Source organism: Dendrobates tinctorius, unplaced genomic scaffold (assembly GCF_039654945.1).
Source record: "Dendrobates tinctorius isolate UK_male_01 unplaced genomic scaffold, ASM3965494v1 ptg000002l, whole genome shotgun sequence".
Taxonomy (NCBI): Eukaryota; Metazoa; Chordata; class Amphibia; order Anura; family Dendrobatidae; genus Dendrobates; species Dendrobates tinctorius.
This window is the reverse complement of record NW_027361670.1, coordinates 1207836-1217751: the sequence shown is the minus strand read 5'-3', so window position 1 is coordinate 1217751 and position 9916 is coordinate 1207836. Positions and strand designations below refer to the sequence as shown.

Sequence of the window (9916 nt, the reverse complement as noted above, 5' to 3'; positions counted from 1 at the left end):
CGTGGCTCGTCCCTCAGTGTCAGCGCCGCGTCCCTCAGGGTCAGTCCCTCAGTGTCAGCGCCGCGTCCCTCAGGGTCAGTCCCTCAGGGTCAGTCCCTCGGTCAGCGCCGCGTCCCTCAGTGTCAGTCCCTCAGTGTCAGCGCCGCGTCCCTCAGTGTCAGTCCCTCAGTGTCAGCGCCGCGTCCCTCAGTGTCAGTCCCTCAGTGTCAGCGCCGCGTCCCTCAGGGTCAGTCCCTCAGTGTCAGCGCCGCGCCCCTCAGTGTCGGTCCCTCAGTGTCAGCGCCGCGCCCCTCAGTGTCGGTCCCTCAGTGTCAGCGCCGCGTCCCTCAGTGTCGGTCCCTCAGTGTCAGCGCCGCGTCCCTCAGTGTCGGTCCCTCAGTGTCAGCGCCGCGTCCCTCAGTGTCGGTCCCTCAGTGTCGGTCCCTCAGTGTCGGTCCCTCAGTGTCAGCGCCGCGCCCCTCAGTGTCGGCCCCTCAGTGTCAGCGCCGCGTCCCTCAGTGTCGGTCCCTCAGTGTCGGTCCCTCAGTGTCGGTCCCTCAGTGTCGGTCCCTCAGTGTCGGTCCCTCAGTGTCGGTCCCTCAGTGTCGGTCCCTCAGTGTCGGTCCCTCAGTGTCGGTCCCTCAGTGTCGGTCCCTCAGTGTCAGCGCCGCGTCCCTCAGTGTCGGCCCCTCAGTGTCAGCGCCGCGCCCCTCAGCGCCGCGCCCCTCAGCGTCGGTCCCTCAGCGTCGGTCCCTCAGCGTCGGTCCCTCAGTGTCAGCGCCGCGTCCCTCAGTGTCGGTCCCTCAGTGTCAGCGCCGCGTCCCTCAGTGTCGGCCCCTCAGTGTCAGCGCCGCGCCCCTCAGCGCCGCGCCCCTCAGCGTCGGTCCCTCAGCGTCGGTCCCTCAGCGTCGGTCCCTCAGTGTCAGCGCCGCGTCCCTCAGCGTCGGTCCCTCAGTGTCAGCGCCGCGTCCCTCAGTGTCGGCCCCTCAGTGTCAGCGCCGCGTCCCTCAGTGTCGGCCCCTCAGTGTCAGCGCCGCGCCCCTCAGTGTCGGCCCCTCAGTGTCAGCGCCGCGTCCCTCAGCGTCGGTCCCTCAGTGTCAGTCCCTCAGTGTCAGCGCCGCGCCCCTCAGCGTCGGCCCCTCAGTGTCAGCGCCGCGTCCCTCAGCGTCGGCCCCTCAGTGTCAGCGCCGCGTCCCTCAGCGTCGGCCCCTCAGTGTCAGCGTCGCGCCCCTCAGCGTCGGCCCCTCAGTGTCAGCGCCGCGTCCCTCAGCGTCGGCCCCTCAGTGTCAGCGTCGCGCCCCTCAGCGTCGGCCCCTCAGTGTCAGCGCCGCGCCCCTCAGTGTCGGTCCCTCAGTGTCAGTCCCTCAGTGTCGGCCCCTCAGTGTCAGCGCCGCGTCCCTCAGTGTCGGCCCCTCAGTGTCAGCGCCGCGCCCCTCAGTGTCGGCCCCTCAGTGTCAGCGCCGCGTCCCTCAGCGTCGGTCCCTCAGTGTCGGCCCCTCAGTGTCAGCGCCGCGTCCCTCAGCGTCGGCCCCTCAGTGTCAGCGTCGCGCCCCTCAGCGTCGGCCCCTCAGTGTCAGCGCCGCGTCCCTCAGCGTCGGCCCCTCAGTGTCAGCGCCGCGTCCCTCAGTGTCGGTCCCTCAGTGTCAGTCCCTCAGTGTCGGCCCCTCAGTGTCAGCGCCGCGTCCCTCAGCGTCGGTCCCTCAGTGTCAGTCCCTCAGCGTCGGCCCCTCAGTGTCAGCGCCGCGTCCCTCAGCGTCGGCCCCTCAGTGTCAGCGCCGCGTCCCTCAGTGTCGGTCCCTCAGTGTCAGTCCCTCAGTGTCGGCCCCTCAGTGTCAGCGCCGCGCCCCTCAGTGTCAGCGCCGCGCCCCTCAGTGTCGGCCCCTCAGTGTCAGCGCCGCGTCCCTCAGTGTCGGTCCCTCAGTGTCAGTCCCTCAGTGTCGGCCCCTCAGTGTCAGCGCCGCGTCCCTCAGTGTCGGTCCCTCAGTGTCAGTCCCTCAGCGTCGGCCCCTCAGTGTCAGCGCCGCGTCCCTCAGCGTCGGCCCCTCAGTGTCAGCGCCGCGTCCCTCAGTGTCGGTCCCTCAGTGTCAGTCCCTCAGTGTCGGCCCCTCAGTGTCAGCGCCGCGTCCCTCAGTGTCGGCCCCTCAGTGTCAGCGCCGCGCCCCTCAGTGTCGGCCCCTCAGTGTCAGCGCCGCGTCCCTCAGCGTCGGTCCCTCAGTGTCAGTCCCTCAGTGTCAGCGCCGCGCCCCTCAGTGTCAGCGCCGCGTCCCTCAGCGCCGGCCCCTCAGTGTCAGCGCCGCGCCCCTCAGCGTCGGTCCCTCAGTGTCTGCGCCGCGCCCCTCAGCGTCGGCCCCTCAGTGTCAGCGTCGGCCCCTCAGCGTCGGTCCCTCAGTGTCTGCGCCACAGCCCTTGCCGTCATATTTGACACTCAATAAGGTTTTTTGAGGAGTCCTGGAAGGGGAGGGGCTCAGCCTATCAGAAAATCTTGTTAACACAATGCAAACAGTCACTGAGGCATGCTGGGAAACAAACTGCGGGCACCACAACTCCCAGCATGGCAACCTCATCCCCGGGGTCCAGCTGCCGCTCCCATGTCACTGCGCAGTGATTGTCCTCCAGGGGGCGTCTGTCAGGAGCTGTAGGAAAGGCGTGAGGACCTGCGCCACCTGCACGGCACAGCAGCGAGGGAGCGCGCAGCCGCCACCTGCAGGCCATGCACGGCACAGCAGCGAGGGAGCGCGCAGCCGCCACCTGCAGGCCATGCACGGCACAGCAGCGAGGGAGCGCGCAGCCGCCACCTTCCATCCACCGCTCTTCTGTAATGTCGCAGCATGTAGTAAAGTGAGACTGTGGTGCTGCCACCTAGTGACCAACAGCAACACAGAAGGAAAAAGTCCACTAGAAAGAGGGCGGGAGCACCGCCTGCATCCAGCCTGCCGAGCCGCCGCCTGCTCCACCTCAGAGCAACTAAAGTAAGTGACCCCCAGACATGAATATTAATGAGCTTTATTACTGGGGCAGCTGCTGCAATCGCCTCCTGCAGGAGTAGCCCCGCCCCCCTCATCGCCCCGCCCCCTGTGCCACAGAAGAACATCCTGGAAAATCCACTGATCCCGAGGGAGAAGCCACGGCGTCCACAGCAGCAGAGCACGGCGTCACTGACGGCTCCCCGCAACGGCCTCGGAGAGGTGGACGAACCGCCGGAGGAACTGGAACCAAACCTGAGGAGAGAAGCAGCCGGTGATAGCGCCAACGTCACCCTGCCGGGGGCGGAGCCACAGGGCCAACGTCACCCTGCCGGGGGCGGAGCCACAGGGCCAACGTCACCCTGCCGGGGGCGGAGCCACATGCCAACATCATCCTACCGTGGACAGCCACAGCGCTAACATCACCCGGGGGCGGAGCCACAGCGCTAACATCACCCTGCCGGGGGTGGAGGCACAGCTCCCTACTCTAACGCCCTGCCGGGGGCGGGGCTTACCTCGGTCAGCACTGCGCTCTCGCCCGGTCGCCCCCTCCATTCCTCCATGTTACGGTTCAGTGCAGACATCAGTTCAGAAGCTTCTAGTAATCGCTGAGAAAGAAGAAAACAAGTGTGAGGCGTATTGTACGGGGTGTGACGTAGAGCGGAGGCGTATTGTACGGGGGGTGACGTAGAGCGGAGGCGTATTGTACGGGGTGTGACGTAGGGCGGAGGCGTATTGTACGGGGTGTGACGTAGGGCGGAGGCGTATTGTACGGGGTGTGACGTAGGGCGGAGGCGTATTGTACGGGGGGTGACGAAGGGCGGAGGCGTATTGTACGGGGGGTGACGTAGGAAGGAGGCGTATTGTACGGGGGGGTGACGTAGGGCGGAGGCGTATTGTACGGGGGGTGACGTAGAGCGGAGGCGTATTGTACGGGGTGTGACGTAGGGCGGAGGCGTATTGTACGGGGTGTGACGTAGGGCGGAGGCGTATTGTACGGGAGGTGACGTAGGGCGGAGGCGTATTGTACGGGGGGTGACGTAGGGCGGAGGCGTATTGTACGGGGGGTGACGTAGGGCGGAGGCGTATTGTACGGGGGGTGACGTAGGGCGGAGGCGTATTGTACGGGGGGAGACGTAGGGCGGAGGCGTATTGTACGGGAGGTGACGTAGGGCGGAGGCGTATTGTACGGGGGGTGACGTAGGGCGGAGGCGTATTGTACGGGGGGTGACGTAGTGCGGAGTCGTATTGTACGGGGGGTGACGTAGGGCGGAGGCGTATTGTGCGGGGGGTGACGTAGGGCGGAGGCGTATTGTGCGGGGGGTGACGTAGGGCGGAGGCGTATTGTGCGGGGGGTGACGTAGGGCGGAGGCGTATTGTGCGGGGGGTGAGGTAGGGCGGAGGCGTATTGTGCGGGGGGTGAGGTAGGGCGGAGGCGTATTGTGCGGGGGGTGAGGTAGGGCGGAGGCGTATTGTGCGGGGGGTGAGGTAGGGCGGAGGCGTATTGTGCGGGGGGTGAGGTAGGGCGGAGGCGTATTGTGCGGGGGGTGAGGTAGGGCGGAGGCGTATTGTGCGGGGGGTGAGGTAGGGCGGAGGCGTATTGTGCGGGGGGTGAGGTAGGGCGGAGGCGTATTGTGCGGGGGGTGAGGTAGGGCGGAGGCGTATTGTGCGGGGGGTGAGGTAGGGCGGAGGCGTATTGTGCGGGGGGTGACGTAGGGCGGAGGCGTATTGTGCGGGGGGTGACGTAGGGCGGAGGCGTATTGTGCGGGGGGTGACGTAGGGCGGAGGCGTATTGTACGGGGGGTGAGGTAGGGCGGAGGCGTATTGTACGGGGGGTGACGTAGGGCGGAGGCGTATTGTACGGGGGGTGAGGTAGGGCGGAGTCGTATTGTACGGGGGTGACGTAGGGCGGAGGCGTATTGTACGGGGGGTGAGGTAGGGCGGAGGCGTATTGTACGGGGGTGACGTGCGGTGCAGCATGTATTGTGCAGTTGGGGTGGCATTCGGTGCAGCGTGTACTGTACAGGTGGGGTGGCATGCAGTGTACTGTATAGGTGGGGTGGCATGCGGTGTACTGTGCAGTTGGGGTGGCATGCGGTGCAGCGTGTACTGTACAGTTGGGGTGGCATGCGGTGTACTGTACAGTTGGGGTGGCATGCGGTGTACTGTGCAGTTGGGGTGGCATGCGGTGCAGCGTGTACTGTACAGTTGGGGTGGCATGCAGTGTACTGTACAGGTGGGGTGGCATGCAGTGTACTGTACAGTTGGGGTGGCATGCGGTGCAGCGTGTACTGTACAGGTGGGGTGGCATGCAGTGTACTGTACAGGTGGGGTGGCATGCAGTGTACTGTACAGTTGGGGTGGCATGCGGTGTACTGTGCAGTTGGGGTGGCAAGCGGTGCAGCGTGTACTGTACAGTTGGGGTAGCATGCAGTGTACTGTACAGGTGGGGTGGCATGCGGTGTACTGTACAGGTGGGGTGGCATGCGGTGTACTGTGCAGTTGGGGTGGCATGCGGTCCAGCGTGTACTGTACAGTTGGGGTGGCATGCAGTGTACTGTATAGGTGGGGTGGCATGCGGTGTACTGTGCAGTTGGGGTGGCATGCGGTGCAGCGTGTACTGTACAGTTGGGGTGGCATGCGGTGTACTGTACAGTTGGGGTGGCATGCGGTGTACTGTGCAGTTGGGGTGGCATGCGGTGCAGCGTGTACTGTACAGTTGGGGTGGCATGCAGTGTACTGTACAGGTGGGGTGGCATGCAGTGTACTGTACAGTTGGGGTGGCATTCGGTGCAGCGTGTACTGTACAGGTGGGGTGGCATGCGGTGTACTGTACAGTTGGGGTGGCATGCGGTGTACTGTGCAGTTGGGGTGGCATGCGGTGCAGCGTGTACTGTACAGGTGGGGTGGCATGCAGTGTACTGTACAGGTGGGGTGGCATGCGGTGTACTGTGCAGTTGGGGTGGCATGCGGTGCAGCGTGTACTGTACAGGTGGGGTGGCATGCAGTGTACTGTACAGGTGGGGTGGCATGCGGTGTACTGTACAGTTGGGGTGGCATTCGGTGCAGCGTGTACTGTACAGGTGGGGTGGCATGCAGTGTACTGTACAGGTGGGGTGGCATGCAGTGTACTGTACAGTTGGGGTGGCATGCGGTGCAGCGTGTACTGTACAGGTGGGGTGGCATGCGGTGTACTGTGCAGTTGGGATGGCATGCAGTGTACTGTACAGTTGGGGTGGCATGCGGTCCAGCGTGTACTGTACAGTTGGGGTGGCATGCAGTGTACTGTACAGTTGGGGTGGCATGCAGTGTACTGTACAGTTGGGGTGGCATTCGGTGCAGCGTGTACTGTACAGGTGGGGTGGCATGCGGTGTACTGTACAGTTGGGGTGGCATGCGGTGTACTGTGCAGTTGGGGTGGCATGCGGTGTACTGTGCAGTTGGGGTGGCATGCGGTGCAGCGTGTACTGTACAGGTGGGGTGGCATGCGGTGTACTGTGCAGTTGGGGTGGCATGCGGTGCAGCGTGTACTGTACAGGTGGGGTGGCATGCAGTGTACTGTACAGGTGGGGTGGCATGCGGTGTACTGTACAGTTGGGGTGGCATTCGGTGCAGCGTGTACTGTACAGGTGGGGTGGCATGCAGTGTACTGTACAGGTGGGGTGGCATGCAGTGTACTGTACAGTTGGGGTGGCACGCGGTGCAGCGTGTACTGTACAGGTGGGGTGGCATGCGGTGTACTGTACAGGTGGGGTGGCATGCGGTGTACTGTGCAGTTGGGGTGGCATGCGGTCCAGCGTGTACTGTACAGTTGGGGTGGCATGCAGTGTACTGTACAGTTGGGGTGGCATGCAGTGTACTGTACAGTTGGGGTGGCATGCGGTGTACTGTGCAGTTGGGGTGGCATGCGGTGCAGCTTGTACTGTACAGGTGGGGTGGCATGCAGTGTACTGTACAGGTGGGGTGGCATGCGGTGTACTGTACAGTTGGGGTGGCATGCAGTGTACTGTACAGTTGGGGTGGCACGCGGTGCAGCGTGTACTGTACAGGTGGGGTGGCATGCGGTGTACTGTACAGGTGGGGTGGCATGCGGTGTACTGTGCAGTTGGGGTGGCATGCGGTCCAGCGTGTACTGTACAGGTGGGGTGGCATGCGGTGTACTGTACAGGTGGGGTGGCATGCAGTGTACTGTACAGGTGGGGTGGCATGCGGTGTACTGTGCAGTTGGGGTGGCATGCGGTGCAGCTTGTACTGTACAGGTGGGGTGGCATGCAGTGTACTGTACAGGTGGGGTGGCATGCGGTGTACTGTACAGTTGGGGTGGCATTCGGTGCAGCGTGTACTGTACAGGTGGGGTGGCATGCAGTGTACTGTACAGGTGGGGTGGCATGCAGTGTACTGTACAGTTGGGGTGGCATTCGGTGCAGCGTGTACTGTACAGGTGGGGTGGCATGCGGTGTACTGTACAGGTGGGGTGGCATGCGGTGTACTGTGCAGTTGGGGTGGCATGCGGTCCAGCGTGTACTGTGCAGTTGGGGTGGCATGCGGTGTACTGTGCAGTTGGGGTGGCATGCGGTGTACTGTACAGGTGGGGTGGCATGCGGTGTACTGTGCAGTTGGGGTGGCATGCGGTGCAGCGTGTACTGTACAGGTGGGGTGGCATGCAGTGTACTGTACAGGTGGGGTGGCATGCGGTGTACTGTGCAGTTGGGGTGGCATGCGGTGCAGCGTGTACTGTACAGGTGGGGTGGCATGCAGTGTACTGTACAGGTGGGGTGGCATGCGGTGTACTGTACAGTTGGGGTGGCATTCGGTGCAGCGTGTACTGTACAGGTGGGGTGGCATGCAGTGTACTGTACAGTTGGGGTGGCATGCGGTGTACTGTGCAGTTGGGGTGGCATGCGGTGCAGCGTGTACTGTACAGTTGGGGTGGCATGCAGTGTACTGTACAGGTGGGGTGGCATGCGGTGTACTGTACAGGTGGGGTGGCATGCAGTGTACTGTGCAGTTGGGGTGGCATGCGGTGTACTGTGCAGTTGGGGTGGCATGCAGTGTACTGTACAGGTGGGGTGGCATGCGGTGTACTGTACAGTTGGGGTGGCATTCGGTGCAGCGTGTACTGTACAGGTGGGGTGGCATGCAGTGTACTGTACAGTTGGGGTGGCATGCGGTGTACTGTGCAGTTGGGGTGGCATGCGGTGCAGCGTGTACTGTACAGTTGGGGTGGCATGCAGTGTACTGTACAGGTGGGGTGGCATGCGGTGTACTGTACAGGTGGGGTGGCATGCAGTGTACTGTGCAGTTGGGGTGGCATGCGGTGTACTGTGCAGTTGGGGTGGCATGCGGTGCAGCGTGTACTGTACAGTTGGGGTGGCATGCAGTGTACTGTACAGGTGGGGTGGCATGCGGTGTACTGTGCAGTTGGGGTGGCATGCGGTGTACTGTGCAGTTGGGGTGGCATGCAGTGTACTGTACAGGTGGGGTGGCATGCGGTGTACTGTACAGGTGGGGTGGCATGCAGTGTACTGTACAGGTGGGGTGGCATGCGGTGTACTGTGCAGTTGGGGTGGCATGCGGTGTACTGTGCAGTTGGGGTGGCATGCAGTGTACTGTACAGGTGGGGTGGCATGCGGTGTACTGTGCAGTTGGGGTGGCATGCAGTGTACTGTACAGTTGGGGTGGCATGCGGTGTACTGTGCAGTTGGGGTGGCATGCAGTGTACTGTACAGGTGGGGTGGCATGCGGTGTACTGTGCAGTTGGGGTGGCATGCAGTGTACTGTACAGTTGGGGTGGCATGCGGTGCAGCGTGTACTGTGCAGTTGGGGTGGCATGCGGTGTACTGTACAGGTGGGGTGGCATGCGGTGTACTGTACAGTTGGGGTGGCATGCGGTGCAGCGTGTACTGTGCAGTTGGGGTGGCATGCGGTGTACTGTGCAGTTGGGGTGGCATGCGGTGTACTGTACAGGTGGGGTGGCATGCGGTGCAGCGTGTACAGGTGGGGTGGCATGCGGTGTACTGTACAGGTGGGGTGGCATGCGGTGCAGCAGTCACGTGATTCACCTCCTGGATTTTCTCCACTTGAGCTTCTCTCTGTTTCTCAAACTCGGATCTCTCCATCTTTCCCGCCAAACTACAGTTCCCGGCATCCAGCGCGCCACATCAGCTGCTCCTTGTGCGCAGGCGCACTCGCACTTAGGTTTCTTCCCTGTAATTTATACTTCCTCAGCTTCACTGCCATCTGTAGGCAATTGCCGGTGTTGCAGCCTGAGGTTCTTGTGCTGTGCTGCCCTCTTGCGGCCTATATTGGTACTTCGCATTCAGAATGTCAACTCAGCTACCCTGATATCTGGTGGTCAATACTGGTACTGCTACCTCTTGTCACATGATCTGTGCTGCACTGACATCTAGTGGCCATTACCGGTACTGCAGCCTCCTTTATCTGTGCTTTGCTGCCGACATTTAGGCTGATTTCACACGTGGCGTTTTTTTTCGCGGTTTTAACCGCGAAAAATAAGCATCCCATGCATTCCGCAATGCTGTGCTAATGCTGCGGTTTTTACCGCGGCGGAATCGCTTCGCGGTAAAAAACGCAGCATGCTCATTATTTTGCGGAATCGCGGCGATCCCGCACCCATAGGAATGCATTGTTCCGCTTACTTCCCGCATGTGGCTGTGCACACCATGCGGAAAGTAAGCAGAACATTTGCGGATGGTACCCACGGTCCGGAGGAGAGGAGACTGTCCTCCGGGCTTTGGGTACCATATCCCTGTAAAAAATAGAATTTAAAATAAAAAATATTGTTATTCTCACCCTCCGGCGTCCCGCGCAGCCTTCCCGCCTCTCTCCACGCTCTCGTTCCCAGTAGTCCTTTGCGAAAATGCCCGCGATGGCGTCCGTTCTCGCGGGATCGCGAAGTCTCGCGGGCATTTTCGCAAAGGACTACTGGGAACGGCTGCGCGGGACGTCGGAGG

At 62.4% G+C, this 9916-nt stretch overlaps 1 long non-coding RNA gene across 1 annotated transcript; it reads right to left on the bottom strand.

Annotated features, from left to right (window-relative positions):
• Positions 1-3019: 3019 nt before the first annotated feature.
• LOC141086556 (uncharacterized) lies at positions 3020-9120 on the bottom strand. The gene is made up of 3 exons (XR_012231615.1): positions 9005-9120; positions 3458-3550; positions 3020-3197 (listed from the first exon to the last, which is right to left on the bottom strand). It is a non-coding gene; the product is annotated as an uncharacterized lncRNA (long non-coding RNA).
• Positions 9121-9916: the final 796 nt, after the last annotated feature.